Source organism: Equus caballus, chromosome 15 (assembly GCF_041296265.1).
Source record: "Equus caballus isolate H_3958 breed thoroughbred chromosome 15, TB-T2T, whole genome shotgun sequence".
Classification (NCBI taxonomy): domain Eukaryota; kingdom Metazoa; phylum Chordata; class Mammalia; order Perissodactyla; family Equidae; genus Equus; species Equus caballus.
Window position 1 is genome coordinate 71,552,475 of NC_091698.1, and position 14,261 is coordinate 71,566,735.

At 44.1% G+C, this 14,261-nt stretch overlaps 1 protein-coding gene across 6 annotated transcripts in view; it reads right to left on the reverse strand.

The window, feature by feature from the left end:
- Positions 1-14,222, reverse strand: part of MTA3 (metastasis associated 1 family member 3) — a 186,983-nt gene extending 172,761 nt beyond the window's left edge. For 2 of the 6 annotated variants that reach the window (XM_005600290.4, XM_070236408.1), the window contains exon 1: positions 13,276-14,109. The gene's annotated coding sequence lies outside the window, so the exon portion shown is untranslated. Of the gene's footprint in view, positions 1-13,275 lie in introns of all 6 variants that reach the window. The other 4 variants (XM_070236413.1, XM_023619162.2, XM_070236412.1 and 1 more) reach the window with 4 other exon arrangements.
- Between the last annotated feature and the right edge of the window lie 39 nt (positions 14,223-14,261).

Consider the following 14,261-nt stretch of genomic DNA (forward strand, 5'->3'; position numbering starts at 1 on the left):
AAATATTATTGGGAGTTTAGTGCAAGGCTTCTCTAGAATTGAAAAAAAGGAGCTAAGTAATCAAGTCTCAGACAGAATAGGAACTAGCATAGCTACAGGGACTTCAGCAGCTAGAGGTCATGGACACTTTCTCTAGGGCAATAATCTGGATTCAGCTCCCCAAATCCTCAGGCTGAACATCAATTCATTGAGTGCTCCAGATTTACAGGCAGGAGAATGCAGCTGTCCCAGGCTGGGCCAGCTGTCAACCCCTATCAGGTAGCCCCAGCCAGGAGCAGGGAGGAGAAGCAGGTAAGACCTCCGGGTGCCTCCCCATGTGCAAGGCATTGAACTGGACCTGTTTCCAGAGAAGGGAAAATTACCACATGAATTATTATCCAAATACCTGACCACACCCTGGTTCAGGAAGCCTTACAAGCTTCCGTTTGTTAGGTGCTGGCGCCCAGCAGGGGAGACGCTACAGCAGAAGAGTAGGACAAGTTTTCAAAGTCGCTGAGCCTTGGAAGTGGTTTTGAAAAGGCGTACAAGTTTGGAACACACAGCAGGCAGTGGTAATCTTGGCAGAGTCCCAGTCTGCTACTTTTACACTTTACCACTTTCCTAGGAGGCTCTAGGAGGCGCCTTGGGGGTCTGAGAAATCCCCACCATAAAGTGTGGGTCTATGTGCTTCTAGAGGAGCTGAATCTTCTTGCCTTCACCTGGCTGTGCTTGGACCTGAGAGAAGAGTAGAGGCTCAGTCCAGTCTCTATTTCACCACTAAGATCACGTCTTGGTTCCCTGCCCTTCCCTGAGCCAGAAGCGTGGGACCTCCAATTCTGCCAAGTACTTTGCCTAGGTATCTCATTCCAGAGGGGCTGATCACTCCTTCCTGAAAGTGGATGCAAACAGCAACATTATTCCAGAGCAAACCCCATACCAAGAGCCACAATTCATCTGCCCCAACCCTTCCAGAGATGCCACAGTGCTCTGACTGTACTCTTACACAAACTGGAGACACAGATATTTTATATTCTGCAGCAAGTAACCCCTTATGATCCTAATGCTGAGTTAGGGAGGCAGGATAGTTGTAACTCTCTCTCTCTCTCTCTCTGTCTCCCCACTTGGGTTTAAGATTAGGAAGACTGCTCAGTTGGCCTCCACCACACAGTGGAAAGGTTAGGAAATAATCTATTTGCACTGGGAACTTGGACAGCTTGATCGGCTGCCTTAGAGGAATCAGGTGCAATTATCTGGCAACTAGCCAGCCTAGATTAGCCAGTCTGACAAAGGGCTTCCAAAACTGGCTTGAATCAATGAGAAGGAAAGGGTTTTGCCTACTCTTGAGCTCCACTCTTTCCTTCTGTGTGCCCCAGATCCATGGCCTTGTGTAATGATATCTGCTATGCATGTGTGCCACTGGGCTACACTCAGTTTGAGTTGCTCATGAAGGTGATACACGGCTTTGAGAGGTGTACTGGTTACCTACGGCTGTGTAACAAATCATCCCAAAACTTAGCAACTTAAAACAACAGTTATTATCTCAGTTTCTGTGGTCAGGAATCTGGGCACAGCTTAGCTGGGTGCCTCTGACCCAGGGTCTGTCACAAGGCTGCAGTCATCACAAGGCTCCCCTGGGGTAGGATCTGCCTGCAAGTTCACTCACATGGCTGTTGGCTGACCTCGGGTCCTCTCTCACTGTTGGCCAGAGACCTTAGTTCCTTGCTATGTGGGTCTCTCTGTAGTACAGCTCATGACACGACAGCTGGCTTCCCTCAAGTGAATAAACAAGAGAGAGGGAGAAAGACAGAGCACCCAAGATGGAAGCCATAGTCTTTTTATAACTTAATCTTAGCAACGACATCCCAACACCTTTGCTGTATTTTATTCATTAGAAGTGAGTTACTAGGTCCAGTCCACACTCAAGGGGAGGTGGTTACCCAAGAAATCATTGAGGGGTCATCTTACAGGCTGCTTACTACAGGAAGTCCCAGAGATGTGATGCCAATAAGGGCTTTGTCACTGGTTTGTCAGTTCTAGGAGATGCCAGGACAGAGGCATGGAATGTTTATCAAAGTCAAGGACTTGAGGCCAGAGTTAGGGAGCTGGGATGTCAGAGAGGAAATGCCAAACAGAAGAGGAACCAAGGAATGGATGAGAGCCAATAATAGAGTGGCCCGAGACAAGCAAAGGTAATGATTTAATGGAGCACTGAGGAACCAATTCTGGGAAGCCTGTCATAACACACAGCTGTTCACTTATGCTTATGGGGCAGCATCTTAAGGCATAAGGCTGGGTAGACAGATGCAGGTGGGTGGTGGTACAAACAAGATAGGAAATAAAGAGGGTCATTGATTTGCTCTAGGACAAGTTGATTTTGTAGTGCCTGTGGAACATCCAGATGGAGATGTCCTCTGGGCAACTGAAAAAGGATTGAAGGTCTAGAGAGGACCTGCATATATAGGGTTTGGAACACAAACGTTAGACTGAGGGGCAGAGACAGGAGCAGGAGCCATCAAGGTAGACTGAGGAACAGTCAGATCCTCAGGCAACTCCTACTAAAAGTGTCTCTAACACACTTACCTTTCCTTTTTGAGATCTATCATGAATCTGCTACCCTGATTTTTGTGTTTGCATTTTTCTTGAAGTCAACTGCATTTTTTAAAGTATAAACTTTATTTTTAGAACAATTTTAGATTTACGGAAAAATTGAGACAGTAGTACAAAGAGTTTCCATATACCCCACACTTAGTGTCCTCACTTATTAACAACCTACATTGGGATGGTCCATTTGTTACAATTAATGAACTAATATTGATACACTGTCATTGACTAAAGTCCATAGTTTATTCAGATTTCCTTAGTTTTTTAACCTAATGTCCTTTTTCTGTCCCTGGATCCCATCTAGAATACCACATTACATTTAGTTGTCACATCTCCTTAAGCTCCTCTTGGCTGTGACAGTTTCTCAGACTTTCCTTGTTTTTGGTGACCTTGACAGTTTTGAGGAGTACTGGTCAGGTATTTTTCAGAATGTCTTTCTATTGGGATTTGTCTGATTTTTTTCTCATGATTAGACTGGAGTTATGGGTTTGGGGGAGGAAGACCACAGAAGTAAAGCACCATTCTCATCACCTCATATCAAGGGATACTTACTATTAACATGACATCATTGGTGATGTTGACCTTGATCGCTTTGCTGAGGTAGTTTGCCATTTTCCTCCACTGTAAAGTCAATGTTTTTTCCACCCTTCTATACTGCACTCTCTGGAAGGAAGTCACTGTGAACAACCTACACTTAAGGAGTGGGAAGTTATGCTCCACCTCCTTGAGGGTGGAGCACCCACACGAGTTATTTAGGATTATCCTGCATGGGAGGCTTGTCTTTTCTCCATATGTCTGTTTGTCTGTCTATCTATCTACCTACCTACCTATCTATCCATTCAATCATTTATTTCTATCAGTATGGACTCATGGATATTTATTTTATACTTTGGGTTATACTCCAATGCTACTTTATTTTTTTGCTCAAATTCCTCCAGCTTTGGCCATTGGAAGCTGTTTCAGTTTGCTCCTCTGTTGCTTTGACATACCGCCATCATTGTGGTGGTTTTGTTTGTTTGTTTTAGCACTTCCTTACTTTCTGGCACTACAAGATACTCCAGTTTCATCGTGTATATTCCCTACCCCAGCTCTAGAATCAGCCATTTCTCCAAGGAGCCCTGCTTCCTTTTATTGGAGAATGGTATTAGAAACTAAGATCTGAGTACTAGGTGTGCTCAACTCAACTGTATTTTCATGCTTTGCTGTTTCCTGACCTAAAGTAAAGTGTGCTATACTTTTGCATAGGCCTACTTTTGTTTCCATTTTGGCTTCCTAATTTCTTTGAATACCTTACTACTCATTCTCTCCTTTGCTTTCTCTCTACATTTAAGGCTGCTTAAATGGGCTTTGGCTGGGGGGCCGGCCCCGTGACTGAATGGTTAAGTTTGCACGCTCCCGCTTGGGCGGCCCAGGGTTTCACCGCTTCGGATCCTTGGTGCAGACATGGCACGGCTCATCAAGCTGTGCTGAGGCGGCATCCCACATGCCGCAACTAGAAGGACCCACAACTGAAAATATACAATTATGTACTGGGGGGCTTTGGCTGGCCTGATGTCCATAAGTTGTTACCACTAGATTCTTTAGTCACATTTACTATTTCAATCCTAGACTTAAGCTTCTGCAGACATTTCTTTCCTTCCTAAATAAAGGTATTGTCATTTTGCAAAATAAAACTATAACATTTGCCTTGGGTTTGTAAGCCTGTAAAAATTAGAATTCTATAAAACCATTGTTGGGGAAGGAGAGAGACATTTAGAAAGCTGGGTTGAGTTGGGACCCTAAACCAGAAAAGGCTTGAGTTTCACGAATATATATCCATTTTCTGTGCTTAATAAAAAGCCTAGATCAAAGGAAAAAGGAGCAGTGTTTATGGTGCTTCCTATAATTTATCTCTGCTGCTGCCGCCCAGAAGCTCAAGTATGGCCAAAAAGCCCTCTCCCTTCAGCTTAACAAACACAGACTGAGTTTTACAGAAAGGGCTTTTAAAATAAACACACACATGTATATACAAAGGAAAATGTAAAAGTATAGATTTTTTACAAATAGCATAGAAGTGGTGAGCTAACGGAGCACAATTTTCTTGTCCTAAGATAACCATGATTTGCCCAATTTTCATTATTGCAGACCTGGGATTCTTCAAGCTCTTACTTCTGTCTCTCAACTTGAGGTGAAGGAGGGGGACCAGCATGCCTGGGTCTGATGGGAGTCTGAGATCCTTCCAGGGCCTTAGCCTCCATTTGCCCCTCAGACCAGCCTGGGATGCCTGCCCATCCTACTGCTTCTCTGACTCTCACAGGTTCTCCCCGATTCCCAGCTCACTGTCTCTAGCACTCATCTTCTGGGCTTCAAGTCAGCTGGGCTTAATTTTCCAAATGTCCCTCTTCCTATGCTCTGGAAGTTCTACCCTTTTCTCTGTCCTGTGTAGCTATCCAAAGAATACTTTGAGGGTCCTGATAAGCCTGGTTATATTTTTCCATGGAGCTGGGTCTCTTACTAGCTTTAGGTTGGTGTTACCAGCGGCCAGATGGCCTCAGGAGGCCACTGCCTTCTTAATTTTGAGTCCATCCTTTTCCTGGGGTGTGGTCTCTGCTCTTTTCTTCCTATGCCTCCTAGTGGCCTTCTCAGGAAGGTTCTTTTTTAGCCTCTGAAATGTTCAGTTCTAAGGATATTTGTTAAACCAAGAAGATTGACCTACTCGAGCTCAGTGACTGCAAAATCCTTTTTCGGTCAAATTCTGAATAGGAACAATGTATTCCAAGTAGTTATTCTATCCCTTATAAACCCTCCAACCCCAACTGGTTTTTGCAATATAAATTACTACAATTTAACATCCAAAAAATTCCTTAAACATGTAACAAGGTTCTTCCTAAGGTAGAGACAAAATGGGGTGTCCACTGAAGGGGTAACTGGAAATGCCAGCCACTCCTATGTGCCAAGTTGATTATTTAGCAAGTTAGAAGTAAGGGCAGAGTGAACATTCTCCTAGGGGACACCATGGTGACTGAATCAAATGAAGTGGCAATATTACTTGTATACCTCACATTTTCACAGTCTGGGAGAATTGATTGTTTGAGTAGCACCATTAAAACTGGAGTTTCCTTAAGGGTCTTATAAGTAAGGGGATGTCTCAGTAATGTTTAATCTATATAGGATATAAATATCACTCTTGAGTTGGTTACTAGGGTGAAATCACAATGAACTATAAATTGAAAGTCTTGACTAATGCTGATTCAATGGAAGTTATATTCACAATTTCTCCTTTCCATAAGTGTCTGTTGCTATTGAGACAGACCACTGGTATAGTCATCGAGTGTTTGCTAATCCCTTGACACTATCGAAGTTAAATACACACTATAACCGGGGAAGAGAATGCCTTGGCATCATCAAAGGAAACTTGGTAAGCCTATTTTCTTCTTTCTTTGGAGATTTACACTGACATTTGCTCTAATTGTTCTTGCAGTTTCATTCATCACGATAGGAGCTAGCGAAAGGGGATAAAAAGCTTCTCAGTGTCCTTTGCTACAAAAATTTTTATTTGTGATTACTTTTCTCTATAAAGGAAAAATCCTACTTAGAAGACCTAAGGCACCAGCAAATGTTAAGCAGAGGACAAGGCTCCTCGCAGGCAGAGGAAGGTCCTATCTGGGGACAGGATCTGATGTTGCTCGACCACATGGAATTAGAGCCGGCAGTCACTTCAGCATTTTTCACTGAGCCATAGGCTCTGTTCTCTGACCCGGGCCTGTGACAGGCTTCCACTAACCTAATTGCATTGGCTCCAAACCTCCTTTAAAAACTGCACATCTTCCAGATTGCTGGACCTCTCAGCTTTCCACTAAGAGCGTTATTTTTTGCTAACCTGTGAGAACACGTGACTCATGGAAAACTGAGGCAAATGGCCGTGGGTTTTTTTTTTTTTTTAACCATAGAAGGGTAACGGGATCACATACACCAGAACTGGATTATTATAAGAACTGGAGAAAAATAGTCTGTATTTTAAATCCTGTACCTTGGAGAAAAACGCAATGGCTGTTGAAGAGTATATCAATTATTAAGTGCGGAGCCAATGCTATTTTAGTTGCATTTACAATGAGAAGATCATTTCCAGGAATACCATACGCTTTGCTTCAGTCAACCCCAGCCCCAATCTTTCCTCTGAGGCAGAAATAATAGCGGGGTGTGGGGGGAGGATGGCTGGGATTGTGGAGCAGGGAAATAGATTGTTACAGGGACAGAAGGATGAGAACAGCAGGTGTTTTCGAAAGCTGAATCCTATACTAGTTAATTTTGGTTCATTAACGTTGATAAAGGCTGCTCTCATCTTTGCAGAATGGATAAAACACAGTGGGGAACTTTCATTCACTTTGAAAACATCTTTGATTTTTCTCTCAGGCTGTTTGAATACGCCCTGTGACGTAATAAGGGGCAGAGTGGGGGAATCCCTTTCTCTCTGCTTGGCTCTTCCACCTCCTTCCTGTCTGGGCTCAAGGCCTGCTGTACTGGAAAGCTTCTTCTCCTAATCTTGGGCACCCAATCAGGCAGTGAGGTGTCTGAGATGTCAATCTACCACCAGGACGACAGCCTTTTCCATTTCTTTCCATGTTCCCTGTAGTTCCTGAGCCAAGACACACAGAACCTCCTGGAGCCACGTCCAATCCTTTCTGGACACTATTATTTATCTTTTTGGTAACAATTTGGAAGTGTTCGATTCAATGGCGGATAGTTCTTTCCTTGTAGTCCCTGGACTGCTTCCAGCTTATCTCCTTCCTCCAGGGACAGGTATGGGTGCATGATGGGACCCAGACACGACTAGTGCTGATTCCAAGAAGTTTTCTAACTAAAGTATCTTGTAGGTGAGGAACGTAGGGGTGCTGAATGGCCCAGGGTTGGGGTCTGCTGAACGAGTAGAGCTTCTGCAGTGCTTTTAAATGCCAGGAAGCTGGCACACACTGTAGGCACAGGGGGAAAGCAGTGCCAAGATCTTCTCTGCTAGTATGCCAACCATTTAACAAAATTGAAGTGGTTTTTCAGAAAGAGCCTGAATTTCCCAAGATGGTCAATTCCAGCCTCAATGTATGTATACACTGATACTGCCAGTTCAGCACTCAGAGAACATTCTTGTAATCAACAGTAATAATCATTCATTCCTTCACTGAACAAATAGTTATTGAGTTTCAACAAGGAGCCTGGCACTGTTCTAGGAGCTGGGGACACCACTCTGAACTAGATCCTGGGTCCCTGCTCTCCAAGGGAGTGAGCAGAGTCTGGTGGGAGGATAGATGATAAACAAGAAACAGGTGGATGAGCAAGATGATTTTTTTTTAATAGTAATAGGGAATAAAAAAAAATAGATTGATATGCTAGAATGGGTGATCAGGGAAGGCCTCTCTGAGGAAGTGACATTTCAACTGAGAACTGACTGACAAGAAGGAGTCAGTCACGTAATGCTCTGGGTCAGAATGTTCCAGGCAGAGGGAGCAGCAGGTGCTTGGCCTCAGATATAACTGAGCAGAGGGGGAGGCAGAACACGGCAAGGGTGGGCCTGAGGATAAAGAGAATCTGGTAGGAGGATACGTGCTGAGATTTTCTTTCTTTTTTCAACAATATTTTTTTAAACTGAAAACATAATCCTTGCACTCCATTAAAAAAAAGGGTTTACAATAACCAATAACAAGTAGGTCTCATATCTACCCTAAACTTCCCAGTCCCTCAACCAAGAAACAGCCACCCATAACTGTATTTTATGTATCCTTTCAGAAATCTTATCATGTATCTATATCTATATCCATATCTACATATCTTTAACATAAAGAAGGAATAATTTAGCCCACAGCCCAGGACCTAGGCTTTTTTGTTTAGCAATTTGTCTTAGAAATGGTTCCATATGAGCCTACATGAACAACAGCACTAGGTTCAAGGATATGCCATTATTTAAGTAATCAGTCCCCTAATTATGGACATTTAGGTTGTTTCTAGACTTTCGCTATTGAAAATGACGCAATGGTGTTTAAATGTATGTCTTTGTGAAATATGTGACTATATCTGTAGGATAAATTTCTGGTGTTAAAATTGCTAGATCACTAGATGTGTGCATTTTATTTTATTTTTTGCTGAGGAAGATTTGCCCTGACCTAACATCTGTTGCCAATCTTCCTCTATTTTGTTTGTGAGCTGCCGCCACATAATGGCCACTGATGAGTGGTGTAGGTCCGAGCCCAGGATCCAAACTTGTGAACCTGGGCCACCAAAGTGGAGTGCGCTGAAGTTAACCACTAGGCCACCAGGGCTGGCCCGGGTGTGTGCATTTAAAATTTTAATAGACATGGTCAAATGTGTGCTGAGCTTTTTTACACTCTGGAGAAACTGAAGGGACTCTTCATTATAAATATTATGAAAGAGTCGGGGCTGGCCCCGTGGCCGAGTGGTTAAGTTTGCACGCTCCGCTGCAGGCGGCCCAGTGTTTCGCTGGTTCGAATCCTGGGCATGGACATGGCACCGCTCATCAAACCACGCTGAGGCAGCGTCCCACATGCCACAACTAGAAGGACCCACAACGAAGAATATACAACTATGTACCGGGGGGCTTTGGGGAGAAAAAGGAAAAAAATAAAATCTTAAAAAAAAAAATATTATGAAAGAGTGCATTCTGGTTCAGACTGAAGGAATAACTGTCAACATTCAAAAATAAGTTTAAATAAAGCTCAAGGTTTACAATTTTCATTTTGACTTTTTTTATTATGGACAATTTGAAATAAATACAAAAGGAGAGAGATTAATATAATGAACTCCCATCACCCAGCTTCAACAATGATCAACACACGGCCAATTTTGTCTCATCTATATTCCCACCCACTTGCCCCTGCCCCTCATTATTTTGAAGCAAATACTAGACATTATATTATCTCCTTCAATATTTCAGGATATGAAACTGACTTTTTGAAGATTAGCTATCTTGTAGAATGACCCACATTCAAAATTTGTCAGATTGCTTCTTCTGGTATTACCTAACTTGTTCCTCCCTCCCCTGGGGTGTTTGATGGTTGGTAGAGAGGAGAGCTGGTGGTCAGCATGGGAGGCAAGAGAGGCTGCATGGACTTTGGGTTTCAGTACTGGGTCCAGTACTTCCTGGGAGCTGGGGGTCCTTGAGCAAGTGTAACCACTTGTGGCCTCATTCCCTCATCTGGAAAATGAGGGTAATAGTAAGAGTATTTTTGTGGAAAGCTGAGCTAGTGGTGCCACATAGAAAGGGCGCTTAGTCACTGGAAGGAGTAAGGGACACAGAGTGGTGGTGGGGAGAAGGGCCACCACATCACAATTCAACACAGCAGCAGGACAGGAGTGAGGGTTGGGTGACGATAAAGGAGAGTGGGGCCCTTCTGTAATGGTGCCAAAAATGTTTTTGCTGCTAATGATGAAGAGGAGCAGGATATGCCACCCCAGAATATGCCGCTTTGGCATAAGGATTACTTTGAACTAAAAGCTCTTACAAAAACATCAGGTACAAGAAGGGTGCTCTGACTTCCCCCTTTTCTTCCTAAAAGCAGGAGATAAAAACCCCATATGGAAGATGTCCTCCCTGTACCAGGAGGAAAGTACCATTTTCATCATCAAGGATCGGAAGTTGAAGCTGACGGAATTCTGTATCAACAGACCTTGTTAAAACAATTCTTGTCTTCCTTTAGCCGCCCCACATATTTTAGTTACTTTTCCACTATTCTCTCTCTTTGTTCAACATAGTATAAAAGCATTTAGATTCTGCCACTTCTTTGGGTCTTCATTTCCTTATGAAGGCTACTGTGTCATGCAAAACTTATATAAAATAAATTTGTATGCTTTTCTTCCATTAGTCGGTGTTATATCACTCTAATTTTCAGGCCCAGTTGAAAATCCTAAGAGGGTAGAGGTAAAATTTTGCTTCCTCTATAATGATTACACAGTGACCCTCTCAAAGTGGAGATCTAAGGAAGATAGTCTTCCTTTTGCTTGCATAAGAGCATTAAGTGTCCTGGAGCAGAGAAAAAGGCAAGGACATTGGTGTGGGATGGGGATGACATGTCCCTCTGGTGGCTTCTCCCCTTTAAGAATGGGGTCCATGTGGTAGGATGGTTCTGAGGGCAGTTTATTGAAAGGTGCAGCTTAACCTTCTTAGGGGTACTTGTGCATAGTGGGCGAAGTCATTAGAGTCTTTTATTTATATAAAAATAGAGACATTGGAAGACTACACTTCCATTCAAAAAACTGACTCTTTAAAGCATCCACTGATTCTGCAGATGCTGAGAAATAAACTGGTTTAAACACAAACACTTGGAAATATGCATCAACAGCAGAGCGAGGGCTTTTTAAAGCAGAGTTGGTAAGTAAGCTGCAAGGGCCAGTAGTGCCCACAGGGTATTTCAATTTATAAAGCTTTGGGGAAAGGTGTTCAGAGTCCCTGAACACATCCAGTCATGCAGTGCAAAATGTTGGATGAATCTCTGTTCAACCCAGATTCAGTAGTATAAGGGTCTCAACCTTTCACTGAATGTTTGATGTTTCAGGTTACTTGTGATTGGTCATATTTTTAGATGAATCAATTCACTCGTCCAATTTGTATTCATTTAGAACCCAGAATGAGGATGAGCATGGCCTGTTTGGGCCAGTGGAAACATACATGAAGTGAGATTTTTCCACTGTCATGCACTGAGCAATTTACCACCCTCACACCATCTCATTTAATCCTCACATCACCCCTCTGATAGAGCAATCATTCTCTCTGTTCTATGGGTGAGAAAACAGGCTCAAAGACGTTAAGGAACTTGCTCCAAGACACTTAGCAAATAAGTTGTGCAGCCAGGATGTGAATTGAGGGAGGGCCCTAACAATCAGCTTGGACTTTACTGTATGGACAATTTGTAATTTTGTAGATCTTTTAGGTTCTTGAACTGGGGAATGACTTGATGAAAATGAACAGGAGAGCTGTCCGGTGGCATAATACAGGGTTCACAGAGGGAGAAAAGAACTGGAGTGCCCAGAGATGAGACAGAAGGCTGCGACAGCAATGCAGGCCCTGCAGATGGAGTGACTAGAGTTCGGAACTAGAAAACCTGGTTCCAGCCTCGTCTTTACCATGATACTGCCAGCCGGGGAACCTTGCTGGGCAAGGCACAGTCATATCTCTGAAACCTTGTTACTCCTTTCTAAATAATGGGTTAATAAATTAAGAGTAGAAAATCTTAATCTTTAGAAATCTTCAAATTCTAAAATTCCGCCTGATGCATTCTAAAGATTTATATATGAAGATCCAAAATATCATCCAGAATCCAGAAAAGAATTTAGATGTAATAATTCTCCACATAATCTTCTTTTCAAAGTACAAAGGGATAGAATTGTTTTTAGGAATGCTTTCTAACCAGATTAGTTGGAGACAAGCCAATCATTTCTGCATTTTACTGTTTCTTTTGTTTAAGAAAATGATTTGGGTATTGCTGCTGCTGCAGTAGTTGATGATATTAAAACCAAATAAGAATATTACTCTTGAAACAAATGAAATGATTTAAATCTATCTCTCTAAGAAATTTTATGAAAATATACCTAGGAGGCAAAGTGTATTGTCGTCAAATTAATTTGTTTCCTAAACTCAAATTTAATTTAATATGTGATATTTCTTCAATGGGTTCAATGAATCGACTTTCAAGAGATTTCAGATAGAGAACACAGGAAATAAATATAGTAATCTTGGAGCAAATAATCAACAGAATAGTTGTTCTGTGTTCTGTTGCTTGTGATGCTTCTAGAAACTATTTTTAACAACTCCCAGAGGAATTGGCTCTTGCTGGTGTGAAGCCAGGCTCTTCTCTTGGCTCACATCTGCAAACTTTTCTCCAATCTCATAATCCTATAACAAATCCATTTCCAAGCCCTGCTGAGTCCTTGGTCTCCCTGTTTCTCGGAACTGACCCTTCCTCATCTACAAACATTTAGGGGTGGGATTCCCGGTCGGTTGCAGAAATAGCCCTCTTAGAATAAACCACAGGGTAAAGGAATCTTCCTGAAATAAAGCTTTCATCAAGCCATTTCTGTTATTAAACTCTTCAGGTATCCCATTGCTTATAGGATGAAATCTGAATTCTGCAGTTGAGATCCCCATCTTTCAGCCAAGCAAATGCATTAGTTTCTTTAACGATTTTAATCCTCCACATCTGGGATTTTGCTACTCGGAATGCTCTGCTCTTTCTCTCTGCCTGCTCATGACCATCCCCGCCTTCGATTCTGTCTCGAAACTCATTTCCTTCAGGATGTTTTCCCGGTTTAGTAGTTAGGAAACAACTCCAGTTTTTGAGCTTTTAATCACATTAAGTGCTTTTAAGATAAATTATCCAAGACTAGGGATAAACAATTTATAGAGATTTTCATTCCTCAAAAAACCATCCAGAGTGATTTTACTTCGTGAGAGAGATCACTCCAATTTTTAGTGTCTGCTTTTTCACTAGGAATCCACACACCAGAACCACACTAGAAAAATGACTCTTTATGGTGACCTCTAGTGGGCACGGGACAACCCTACAACATTACAAAAAGTAAAGGGCAAAGTAAAACCCTTCCCAGTAACCAGCTGGGTTATTATGAGGTCAGATGACAGCATCCCACCCCACCCGACTCTTATTTTTAATTCCAGCATTTGTTTATGCATTTAACATCGTTTGCCTTACAACTCACCTGTTTCGCCTCTGGCGGGCACTGCGTGGGCTGGGCTGCCGGTGTCGGATGTCGTGTGAATTGCGGGTAGCAGTTTAAAATAGTCTCTGGCAAGGTGGAACCCACTCCCTGGGCATCGACCAGAGCGCGAGGCAGTTCGGGGCTCTTCAAGCTCCAAGGGCCGGTGCTGCAGGCGACTCGGGGGTGCACGGGGGAAATCAAGACCTTAAAAAAGGAGATGCAGACGAAGGCAACGGGAAATTCTGTTCTTGCCAGTGGCAGGGCGATTCTCCCCAGACTTTCACCCCACTCTACAGGGAGCGTCACGAGAGGGTCCAGGCGCACTGCACGTAGGCGCCCTCTTAGGACTGACGCCCCAGAAAGCGGGGGTAGGGCCGCTCCCCTCCGCGGGAGGGCGGGAGGCAGCGAGGCCCGGAGGCTGGTTGCTGGGGTGTGTGGCCGCCTTCAGAGCACGCGGTACGTGAATCTCAGCACCGGGAGAGGAAGAGCAAAGTAGACTAGAAAACCGATTGCTGGGGTGCCTTCTCTAAGAAATCCTTTGGGGCGGTCTCAGAAACCGAGATGGGTTCCGGATAGTTTCTGGAAAAAGCTCTCCCAACGCCGTCTGTCCCTGCCCCTCAAATCCCGCACTCCAGTCCTCACCCTTCCTTACCCTCCTGTCGCCTCACTTTGGGAGCTGTTAAAAGGACCCTTGGGGGCTGCCCAAGTCATCCCAATGGCTCGGGGAGGGACGCGGGAGCAGGCACCCCGGCCGCGGGGCTGTGCTCCCCCCTCCAACCGGGGCTCCCCGGTCCTCGCATCCCCGCCCCGGGACCTCTCCCGGCCTCTGCGGGCGGGAGCGCAGCGGGAGGATGGCGTTGCGAGGCGGGGAGCCCGAGGTCTAGGGCGGGGCGCCGGGGAATCCCAGCCCGAGCGAGCCCGGGCGGTGCGGGCGCGGGTGGGAAGAGGAGGGCGGCGCGCGGAGGGAGGTGAGCGGAGCGGGGCCG